The sequence below is a fragment of the Pithys albifrons genome, chromosome 21 (assembly GCF_047495875.1).
Source record: "Pithys albifrons albifrons isolate INPA30051 chromosome 21, PitAlb_v1, whole genome shotgun sequence".
In the NCBI taxonomy this organism is placed as follows: domain Eukaryota; kingdom Metazoa; phylum Chordata; class Aves; order Passeriformes; family Thamnophilidae; genus Pithys; species Pithys albifrons.
The window spans coordinates 3224705-3235366 of record NC_092478.1 but is presented as its reverse complement, the minus strand read 5'-3'; the positions used below and the strand labels follow the sequence as shown (position 1 = coordinate 3235366).

At 48.0% G+C, this 10662-nt stretch overlaps 1 protein-coding gene across 6 annotated transcripts in view; it reads left to right on the top strand.

Annotated features, from left to right (window-relative positions):
- Window positions 1-1179: 1179 nt before the first annotated feature.
- The window catches only part of RFFL (ring finger and FYVE like domain containing E3 ubiquitin protein ligase), a 28778-nt gene continuing 19295 nt past the window's right edge, over window positions 1180-10662 (top strand). The window contains exons 1-3 of one of the 6 annotated variants that reach the window (XM_071575243.1): window positions 1180-1285; window positions 4778-4852; window positions 5609-5746. The gene's annotated coding sequence lies outside the window, so the exon portion shown is untranslated. Of the gene's footprint in view, window positions 1286-2554; window positions 2759-4777; window positions 4853-5608; window positions 5747-10662 lie in introns of those variants that run through there. The other 5 variants (XM_071575247.1, XM_071575246.1, XM_071575244.1 and 2 more) reach the window with 5 other exon arrangements.

The following is a 10662-nucleotide window of genomic DNA, read 5'->3' as shown; positions in this document are numbered from 1 at the left end:
GTTGTTGAGAGCTGGAATTCACTTAAAGGTGACTGCTGGGAACTTAATTAAAATGCTGAGGTTTAGTCCCCAGCAGGACTTGGTTGGGACAGGACAGGCTGGGAAGGGAAAGGCTGCTGATGAGCAGGGACATAATCAAATGTTTGATCTGGTCTTCTCCCCAGAAGAACACCAGGCCCTGTGAGGAGCTGCTGGTATGTTTGAGGCACTGCTGTGCTGCATAAAGATTTGCTGATAACTGATGAAGGTTCTGATCTGGATCAGCTGGGGCTGATGAGTCCTGGCTGACACCAGCTGGTCCTGCCTGATTATCACGGACCTATTCAGTTGTGTGTGGTGATGTTTGAAATATTCTCTCCTTGCTCCAGTGCTTTCTAGCTGCTCTTGCCTGCCCTGGACAACCTCCTGGGCACTTGTGTGGTGCTGGGGAGGAGACTGGAGGTTGGGATGTGGTGTTTTCTCGTGGTGCCAGATGTCTCAGACACCCTCATCCTCTGCATAATGAGAGACCTCCTTGGCAGATGAGCTGAGCTCTCAGCCCAAGCAGCAGAGATGCCTTTTGGCTCTAAGGACTTATTTGCCCTTGCTATGTATAAAACACACATCTAAGTGTGTGTTTACATGTATTGTGTGCATATTTGTGTGTATGTATGTATGTATATGGAGGGAGTGTGTTCATGTCTGTGTCTGGGTTTATCTGTCTCTACATGGCTGTATCTCAAGCTGCACCTGGAGAAGTTCAGGTTGGACATTAGGAGGGATTTCTTCACAGGAAGGGTGGGAATTGCTGCCCAGGGAGGTGGTGGAGTCGCCATCCCTGGAGGTGTCCAAGGGACGTGGCACTCAGGGCTCTGGACTGGGGGACACGGTGGCTCTGGATCACAGCTTGGACTTGATGATGGCGGAGCATTGATTCCGTGATGTGTCCGCATATGTTCTCTTCCCGTGCACACGCAGAGACGGCCCCGAGGACCAGGGGCAGCCCCAGCCCGCCCCTCCCGCATTTGCCCCGCGCGAGTCTCGAACCCGCGGCCCCGGACCCGCCGCGCCCGCGGGGGCCGCACTGAGCCCTCCGCGCCGCCAGGGGCGCTGCTGCCCCGCCCGGCGCCCATGGCGGCCGCTCCGCCCGCCCGGTCCCGCTGCCAGTTGCCATAGCGGCGCCGCCGCCGATCGCGGGGGCCGGTCCGGGGATCGGGACTGGGACAGGGATCGGGACTGGGACCCGGACAGGGATCGGGTGGGCCGGTCCCACTGCCCGCCCGGCACGCGGCTCCGCAGGAGGCAGGTGAGGCGGTTGGGGCGCTGCCGGTGCTGGGGGCGCTGCTGGCGCTTGGGGCCTCGAGGGGGCTGTGGGACACTGAGGGGCTGCCCGGGTGTGGGGTGTGTGGGAGGCTTTGGGGGGCTGCCGAGGGTGTGTGTGTGAGAATCTGGGGGCTGCCAAGGTTTGGGGATGTGTGTGTGGATTTGGGGGGACTGCCAGGGGGTGTATGTGAGGCTTTGGGGGGGGCTGCTGGGGGATGTATGTGTGTGGATTTGGGGGGCTGCCAAGGTTTGGGAGTGTGTGTGAGGATTTGGGGGGGCTGCCAGGGGGTGTATGTGAGGCTTTGGGGGGCTGCCAAGGTTTGGGGGAGTTTGTAAGGATTTGGGGGGCATCCAGGTTGGGGAGGGTTTGTGAGGCTTTGGGGGGGCTGCCAGGGGGTGTATGTGAGGCTTTGGGGGGCTGCCAAGGTTTGGGGGAGTTTGTAAGGATTTGGGGGGCTGCCAGGTTAGGGAGGGGTGAGGGTTCTGGGGGGCTGCCAGGTGTGGGCAGTAGGGGAGCAGGGATTCCCTACTAAGAGCAAATGGGACTCTGATGCAGCCTCTTTTTTCTTGTCTAAAAAGTGGCATTGAGCAACTATTCCCTTTTCTGAGTTGTGCTCCCAAGGGCACTCTGGGGTTTAGTAGAAGGTTGTTCTGCTCAAGTCGCTGTCAGAGCTGAGGAATTCTGGATAAGCACCAGCCTTCTGCAGAGCTCTTTGCTTAAATTGTTGTCTCTTTCCATCTTAACATGTCAAGGGTATAGTTTGGTGTCAAGGACACAAAGTTATTTCCTTCTGCTCAGGCTTGAGAGGGGTACAGCAAAGTGAAAGTTGAGCAGGTCCTTCCTTTGCCACAGAGAACAAGAGGAGGTCAGAAAATAGAAGTACTGGAGCGTTCCTCGGAGCAGCTTGTTCCTGTAAGCAGGTCAAGGTGTTTCCTGTGGGGAAAGTATTGACTCATTTCTGGTGGGTTTCTTATCAACATTCCAGTGCCTGCAGGTTAATAAATGTCAGCTCTGCAGTGAGAACATCCACAGGGTCCTGCCTGAGCCTCCTCAGCTCAGGGATTGATAACAAGATTGAGGATGGACTGTTTGATAAATAACCAGTTGCTCTTCAGAGTTTCACACGTTTTCAAGGACAAGCTGGGTGTGCTTAAGGTACTGCAGAACCAAGTATAACATTAAAGGTAGATAGAAGGGGTTTAGTTTTGTGGTTCTTTGATTAGGCTGTGCCCAGGGTAATGTTTAATTGGGTGAGACAGAAAGGTTTTATTTCTGTTTCATTTGAGCTCACTTCCTGTTCTCTGACACACAGCATGTGGGGAGCACAGGATGTGGTCTTGGTTTCACAAAAGTGGCAGTTTTCTGTTATTTCTAACCTGGTGATGGAATTGGTAAGGCAATGGATCTACAAGAAGCTTTTCCAGCTCTCCATGTCATCAGGATGAGGAGTGACAGGTGCATTACAAGTTGGCATTTCATTGTGCTTTCACTGGAGTGGGTTGAATTTCAAAACTTTGAAGCTCAGATTTTAAGATCCATGATCATTAAGGCATAGACATGATTACACAAACCAAGAGCTCTAATCCTTTGTCTTTCCACTGTTAGGTTGTTTTCCCAGAGCTGAGAAGAGGAGCAGAAAGCTGTGAGCTTTAAATGTTTCTTACAAATTGCAGATCCTGGGATTTCCCTTACCAAATACTGACTCCCCTCAACACGTGTGTGTCCACAGTGATGGGGAGGGGCACCTTGCAGTCATTCTTTGTGGCCATAATGGCTTTTGGTAGCACAGTTGGGTCTAATGAAAACAAACAATCACTTCTGGCTGTTGTTTCCCATTCTGGGCAGTTCTCTGTGGTGCTGGGAATGCTGGAGCAGTTCTGGCTGCACCTGTGGCTGCAGATCCACTTCAGCTGCAGCAACTGAAGTGTTAATTAAAGCTGATTGCCCTGACAGTGGTGTTCGTGGGTTAATGCTTAATTGCTTAAGTTTCTGCTGAATTGGGTTGGTTTATTGCCATCATTTAAGTGTTGGTTTTAATTGTAGGGTAGAAAATGCAGGCTGGCTTTCAGTGAGGGTCAGTCCTTCTCACTGACAGGTTTGTGTGATTGGGCTCCTAAAATGAGAGCTGAGTGCAATACTCTGCAATGAGAGTAGAAAGGAATAATATATATGATTGTTTTTATGGGGTTGGTGCTCATTAGTTGAGTCTGACTGAAATCTGCCTTCTTCAGGTCTTCAGTTTTCTCTTTATTGTGGTTGACTTCAGTGTGGGTTTGTGTTGTTTTGTTTGTTTGTTTATTCAGTGATGTAATTTTCACTTGTTGTGCAGCTTTGAACCAGGGGTTGTTGTTAACAGCAATCTGAGACTGTAAACTCTTCAGTCAGGCTGCAGCATGATTTGAGCTGAATTGCCAGTGCTGTCTGTAGAAAGGTTATTAAACCTGTGCTTTGGACTTTGAGCCAGTTTTTGCCTGGTGGGGAGAGTGTGAGGAGATTTCCAGGGTCTGCTTTTTGGTGTCCCTGCCTCTGTGTACCCACCTTTGGCTCACAGAGGGGGCTGTGGGGCTGGGCAGGCTGAGTCTGACTTTGTGTCCTCAAGTCTAGCCAGGGAAAATGCTCTCCTCACCTGCTGTGTGTTGGCTTGACTCTGATACATGCAGGGAAATTGTGTTTAATTAGGCTTAGGTGACTTTCACATCTCTAAGAGGCAGAGTGTGCTTTCAGATGGAATGGATTGGGTTGGAGGGGCCTTAAAGATCACCTTGTTCTACTTAAAGCTCACCCCCCTCCACCTCTTCTTTTAAACCTCCTGACCAGTCCTGAGGGATACAAAGCCTGATCCAAGGATAAGGAATCAGGAAGTACCTTGAGCCAAGTACTTGGTGCTTAATAAACACATTGTGGTAGAAGGATCATGTGGGATGCAGATAAGTGTGTGTTCGTGTCCCTTTTTCAGACACACTGTCACTGTGTGACCTCCTGCTGAGCAGGGAAAGAGCACCTGTGGGTCCCTGGTAGCAAAAACTGAGGGAACTGAGCACTTCCCTCTAGTCTGAGCTCTGACTACAGCCACAGCCTGGCTTTGAATTACCTGGATATTGCTGTCAGTCTGGATATTGCTGGATCCTTGAGTCTGGATGAAGACTGGGGGCAGTGGAGCAGTGCCATGTGGGTCTCTGATGCTGCTGTTCATCTGCCTGTGCTTTGTGCTCTGCCCTTCCATGGCCTTGGTGGTGCCAATGTTTTCCCAGCCCTCCCCTGATTGCCCACATCCATCACCAAACCCCAGCCTGGCTCCTGCTCCCCTAATTCCAGTCATTAGCCTTGATTGCACCTGTCTGGCTCCCCACATCAAGCCTGTTTTCCTCCCCTTAAACTGTCATTACAAGAAGCCAGGAATGGGCAGTGTGACCTTCCATCAGCTGGAGCATGGAATGCTTTTCAGGGTGAGTGAGTGTCCTCTCTGTTCCACAGGTGGGACAATCCTGTCCCTGCTGAGCTGATGTCAGGACCAGGACTCTGCATGCCAAGGCTTCTGACCCCCTGATGGTATGTGCCTCCAAAACCAATTATTCAGTCTTCAAAGAGCACTGCAAGGTTGAAAAATTATCACTGTGCTTAAGAAACCAGGAGAATGACTGTCAGATCAAGAGTTCAGACTTTGCATTAGTCTTTCCCTTCTTTCTCAGGTGGTTTCCTCAGAACTGAGATGGCTCATTCTAATCTCTGAAAGGCCTTTTTGGCTTGTTAAATTTATGTCCCCTGAGGGAATTTCTTTAAAAAAATTGTTGTTTCCTGAGATGCTGTTTCTTGTTCTCAGTGTTTGTAAAATGTACAAATTCTTCACATTATTTGCTCTTGGGGCTTTCCCTTTACTCAAAAATATTCATCAAGTTTCTTTCTCTAATTCCTTCCGACTCCTCTGCCAAATAGTCTTGGAATAGGAATTTCCATGTTTTATTTCAGTGGAGACTAAAATATTACTTGAATATCAGCTTTTTAAAAATGCTGCCACTTTTTATTTATATTCAGAAGGTTGTGGGATGTGCTTATAAGAATATCCTTAAGCAGCACATGCTTTGAATCCTTTAGCTCAGGCTGATGATAACTGAGACTTCCAACAGGCAGATTTAAAATGCTCTCTTTAGGGAGCAGCTTGTCATAGTAACCTGTTGCAGAAGGACAGTTCCTTTGGGCATTATATCCTGTATTTACACATGGATGGTTTCAAATTGCAGGGTCACAGGTGGCACCACTGAACCCACACCACTTGCTATGACCTTTTATTGGTTGGCTTTTCCCCAGATGAGTCAGAACCCCATGGGAGTCCAGACTGGAACTGGTGTGACAGCCCTTCTTGCTGATGTCAGAACACCTTGCTGGTACCTGTGGGTGGCTCCCAAGTGTCCTGCCCCCAGAGACTGAGGTGTTGGAGACACTCAGGTGAGGAATTCCCCCAGCACTGGGTTTGAGGACACTCCATGAGGTTACATCATCATTGTTGAGGAGTTTCTTTCCATGAACATGTTGGTGTTCCAGCCGTGGTTGTTTGGAAAACTGCCAAGCAGTGCCACTGCTGGGCACGGAGGGTGAGGACCAGCAAGTGCTGTAGTTAGTTTGGTGTCAAAATAATCATGGCTGAGCTGGAGCCACAGCTGGTACTGCTGCTCTGGGGCAGTGAGGAATCCCTGCCCCATGGGATTGCCTTTGAATTTGTTTTATATGTATCTTTAAAAGTAGCTTTTACTCATCAAGAGCAAGGAGGCTGGAGAAGGGACTGGAGCACAAGTGCTGTGGGGAGAGGCTGAGGGAGCTGGGGGTGTTTAGCCTGGAGAAGAGGAGGCTCAGAGGTGACCTCAGCACTGTCTAGAACTGCCTGAAGGGAAGTTCTGGCCAGGTGGGGGTTGGTCTCTTCTCCCAGGCACTCAGCAACAGGACAAGGGGGCATGATGGGCTCAAGCTCTGCCAGGGGAAATTGAAGTTGGAGATCAGGTAGAAATTCTTTGCAGAGAGAGTGCTCAGGCCTTGGAATGGGCTGCCCAGAGAGGGGGTGGATTCCCCATCCCTGGAGGTTTTTCAACTGAGCTTGGCCGTGGCACTGAGTGCCATGATCTGGTAAAGGGACTGGAGTTGGACCAAGGGTTGGACTTGATGATCTCGGAGGTCTTTTCCACCCCAATCCATTCTATGATTCTATCTAGTGGAATACATTTCTTGGTAGACACTTGGATCTGTTAATCTGGAAGAGAAACAGGCCTGTGGGTTCCTGAACAGGTTTTAAAAGTGGCAAATTAATGGTTAAAAGAAGGAAAACGTTTCCCTGTTTAGATTAACAAAATAACTTTTCTAACTGAGTCCACGAGCCTCTTCCTATATATGCCCAGGACTCTGGGCTTGCAGCAGAGAGGGATAAAATGTCAAGCTTGATAGATTGTTGGAGCTGGGTTTGGGTAGTTAAACAATAATGAAGCTGTTGTGTGCTTGCAGGGAAACACTGTGCTCTGTGTATGGACTTTGGCCTGGAGAAAGTTCCAATTGTTCCAGAGAAGGGCGAGCTCTAAAATGCAGCTTCTGTGGCTGTGGCACAGCTGCCCAAATCCCTGCCTGTCTTGAGGCCCTTGCACAAGCACTGCAGAGCAGTTTGGAAACAGTTTATTTTTCAGATTCCAAATAAAGTGTAGATTTCAAAGTCCTTTTTGACTGTACAGTTGAAAAAGTAGAAATTGAAGCTGGTGTTTATGTAGGGACTGATTGATGCTCCCGGAGCTCAGGGCACAGGTTCCTGCCAGTCAGAGGCTGGTAGTGGCATAATTCATCCCTTCTGTTTCTCAGGCATTGCAGGGGATCTGTGTCAGCTCCATCAAATCACAGAATCATAGAATTGCTTGGGTTGGAAAAGACCTCTGAGAACATCAAGTCCAACCCAGGATTAGGTGAGCTGTGCCATCAAAGGGTGCCTGTCCTGCCTCTGCTGGCACCTCACACAGGTGCTTAAAAGGCTTGACAAAGAATCTGAATGTTCTGACATAACACATGTATAGAGACATGGCAATATAAGAGAACTACCTTTTTGGGGGATAATGGCTTTAGTCCCAAGAGACAAACATACATTTATTTGAGTGGTTTGTGCTGCCAAAGGGGGTGAGCTCCTGTGTGAGCTCTTGCAGAATCTCCTGAGGATGTGACTCCTCAACTCAGTAACTAAAAACATGTGATGGCTGTTAGGGTTGCTCATGTTTAAGCTTGAATAAAGCCTGGATTTTAGGCTGCTTTGTTTTGGGCTCCCTAGTGCTTGGTGTTCTGGGCAGATTGAGGCTGGAAGGAGAAAGGCACTGAAATGGAACAAGGGTGGTGGCAAAGGAGTCAGTTCAGAATCCTTCAGCCCTAGAAGGAAACCCTGCAGATGGTTGGAAATGGACTTTTCCACATCTGTCCCAGGAATGCTGTGAGGAGCCCATGCTGGTCCTGCTGGCACACACAGCATGGTAAGGCCTGAACCTTCCCTTGGTTTTCAAGCTCTCACCCATGTGAGCAACTCTGATTTCAAGAGCTCCAGTGCTGAATGGAGGTTGCCACAAAAGTAATATTTATGGAAATGCTTTGAGTGCAACTTCAAAGTGCCTCTCAGAGTTCCACCTGCCCTGACTTCCTCCACAGGAGGGTGGGGCATTTTAACCCGTCCACAGATGAGGTGACTAAACCATAAATAAACTCACTTTTTTATTCCGGTATCTTTTGTTGTCTCAGTAACAAAACTCATCTTCAGGTTTGTATTCAATATCCTTGACCTTTTTTTAACTGCTGACTAATTCCTGAGTCTTTCTGCAGTCTGGGAGGGCAGAGCTTCCCACACTGTTGTGGCTGTGACGTGCGTGCTGCTCTTTGTGCGTGTCTGCAGTTGCATTTTATTCTATTTCAGCACCCAGTTTGGATTTGAATTCAGGTTAATTTGGAAGAGGCATAGCTGTGAAATGAGTCTGCAGTGCTTGTACTTGTTATGATGTGCCTCAGTTACACACATCCAGATCTGTCTGAGTCCAGCCAAATAAAAATGATCTTTTTTCAGGCTCCAGTTAAATAGGTTAGAGGTTCCTGCCAGTCTGCAAGAGCTGTGGGACATGCAGCTCTGCTGCACGTGCACTTCTCCACTTGTATAAATTCCATGGGGTTTAGACTGATTTTTTTTTTTAATAAGGGGGGAAAAGAATAGGGTTTGCATGCAAGGAATTTCTGGACTGTATTTTGATTTTTGGAGAGGGAAGATTTAGTTTATTGTTTAAATATAAACCTGAAGCTTGACATGGCAAGTAATTTAGGGGGTTTCCAACTGGTGTTGTAGTTTATCAGCAAACATTCCATTCTGGGTGTTGGACACACAGCCCAGAGTCTTTAGAGCATTAGTGCCAACAGAAATCCCAATTTCAGGGAAACTTCCTGCAATTCTGCTGATCCTGTCCCTCCTCCAGCCCAGCCCCAGCTGCTGGATGGGTAACACTGCAAGAGTTAAGGCTGTGCTTGGAGCTGTCTCTGTTTTGGGAACAGCTGCTGTGGAGGGGTCTGTCTCTGAATCCTGATGGGACAGGGAGGTTTCTGTGACATCTCCACAGCTTTGTGTGTCCTCACCTCTGCAGGCTGGGGGGAAGGCTGGTTTTCAGTTTGAGGACTTTGTATGGGATAGAATGCACCTCTTTCTTCTCCTCTCAACTGCTTGTGCTTCATTCCAGAGATGAACTGTTGATGAATATGTGATTTATCCAGTTGGAGGGGAGGTTTGTAACCTCCTGTCACAATGAAACAAGATGTGCAGTTGTCATCATAGGCCTCTGGGGCCAAGGATTTCAACAGAAAGAGACTGATCTCTTTTTATCTCAAGTGGGAACTCCAGTGATGTGATGAAAATACAAATTGACGTTATTTCTCCCTGTTTTTTCTCCAGCTCCCCTGCATTGCCCCCATTTAGGAGGAGTGTCATTAAACCATCTGACAGTGGGTACCTTCTTCCATGGTGGAGACTGAGGCAAAGTCAAAGCTGCTCCCAGGATGCCCCTGATTAAGCTGTGGATCTGCTCCTGTTTGTTTGCAATACCCAAATGCTGCAGTCAGTCCACAGCAGCCTTTTGCAGCACAGCAGAAACTTAATTTCAGCAACTTTCTATTCTGGGCATTGTAAAATTTGCTGAGAGAGTGAGGTATTTGCAGCACTGAGAGGAGGAGGAGGAGGACTCTCTGAAAAGCATCTGCTGTGCCTTTGGAGCCCCTTTCTGGCTTCCAGGTTGGCAGGAACCCAGCAAACTTCCCCCAGCCATTGTCACATGGATGTCACAGAATAGTGGTCTAGGTGGGCTTTGAGTGTGGAATGACAACCTTCCTGGAGTAGAGCTGGTTAAGTTACATGGTTATTTAAATGTTCTGGTTTTCAGTGAGCAATTTATTGCTACATATTGCAATTACTGCAGTCACAATTTTAGCAGTGACCCACTGCAACTAAATCCAAGCAGACCTGTGATGATGTGAAGGAAGAGAGAAAAAATCCATCATGGACTTTTTTCTTTGTAAAGAAAAGGACTGGTGGAGTTGGTAGTGATAGTCTGGGATTCCTGGACTGCTCCTTGATAATGTTTTCATGGGCAGCTTCCCCTTTCACTGCCACTTCTGAGTGTGGGACAAAGGACAGAGACACAGGAACACCCACACAAGATGCTGGGAGGGTGGGAATGGTAAAAAACCTGAGTACTCTGGAATCTTCCATCTCTAGAGTTTCCTTTCTTCTCTTCCTGACTTGGTTTGTGCTGTATATTACAGCTTACTTATTTAGTCTTGCTGATGAATATCAAACTAATGTGAAAGAGCACAGGGGCTTTTTGAATTGTTTTTCAGCACAGCAGAGAGTGAAAGGGAGGGGAGTCTGTCTGAGGTCACAGCACATTCCTTGGGAAGAGGTATGGGACTAAGGAATGGAGACAGGCTGGGTAAGATAAATAATTCTCTAAAACCAGTCACATGATCTCATTAATGAAGTGGTTTTGTGTTAACTTGCTAGAAGAATGTCACTGACTTGCAAAGGAAAGAGGCTGTTGAATTTCCATCTTGGCAGATGTCCCCAGACCTAATTACAGTTAATAGCAAGAGCTTTTAATCTAAATATTTTGCAATATATAAAGTGCAACTTTAGGTCAAAATAAACAGTTTACAATGAAATAATACTCACCCCAGGTACCCAGTTTCTTATAAAATAGGATTTCCAAGCTTCTCTTGATAAAATGGGGGAAATTTGGTGTTGTGCTACAGGGGAGGGAAGGTGGGTGAGTGTTGAGTTTGCAATTCAGGTGCAAGGCTGGGAGTCAGGTGAGTGTCTGTTT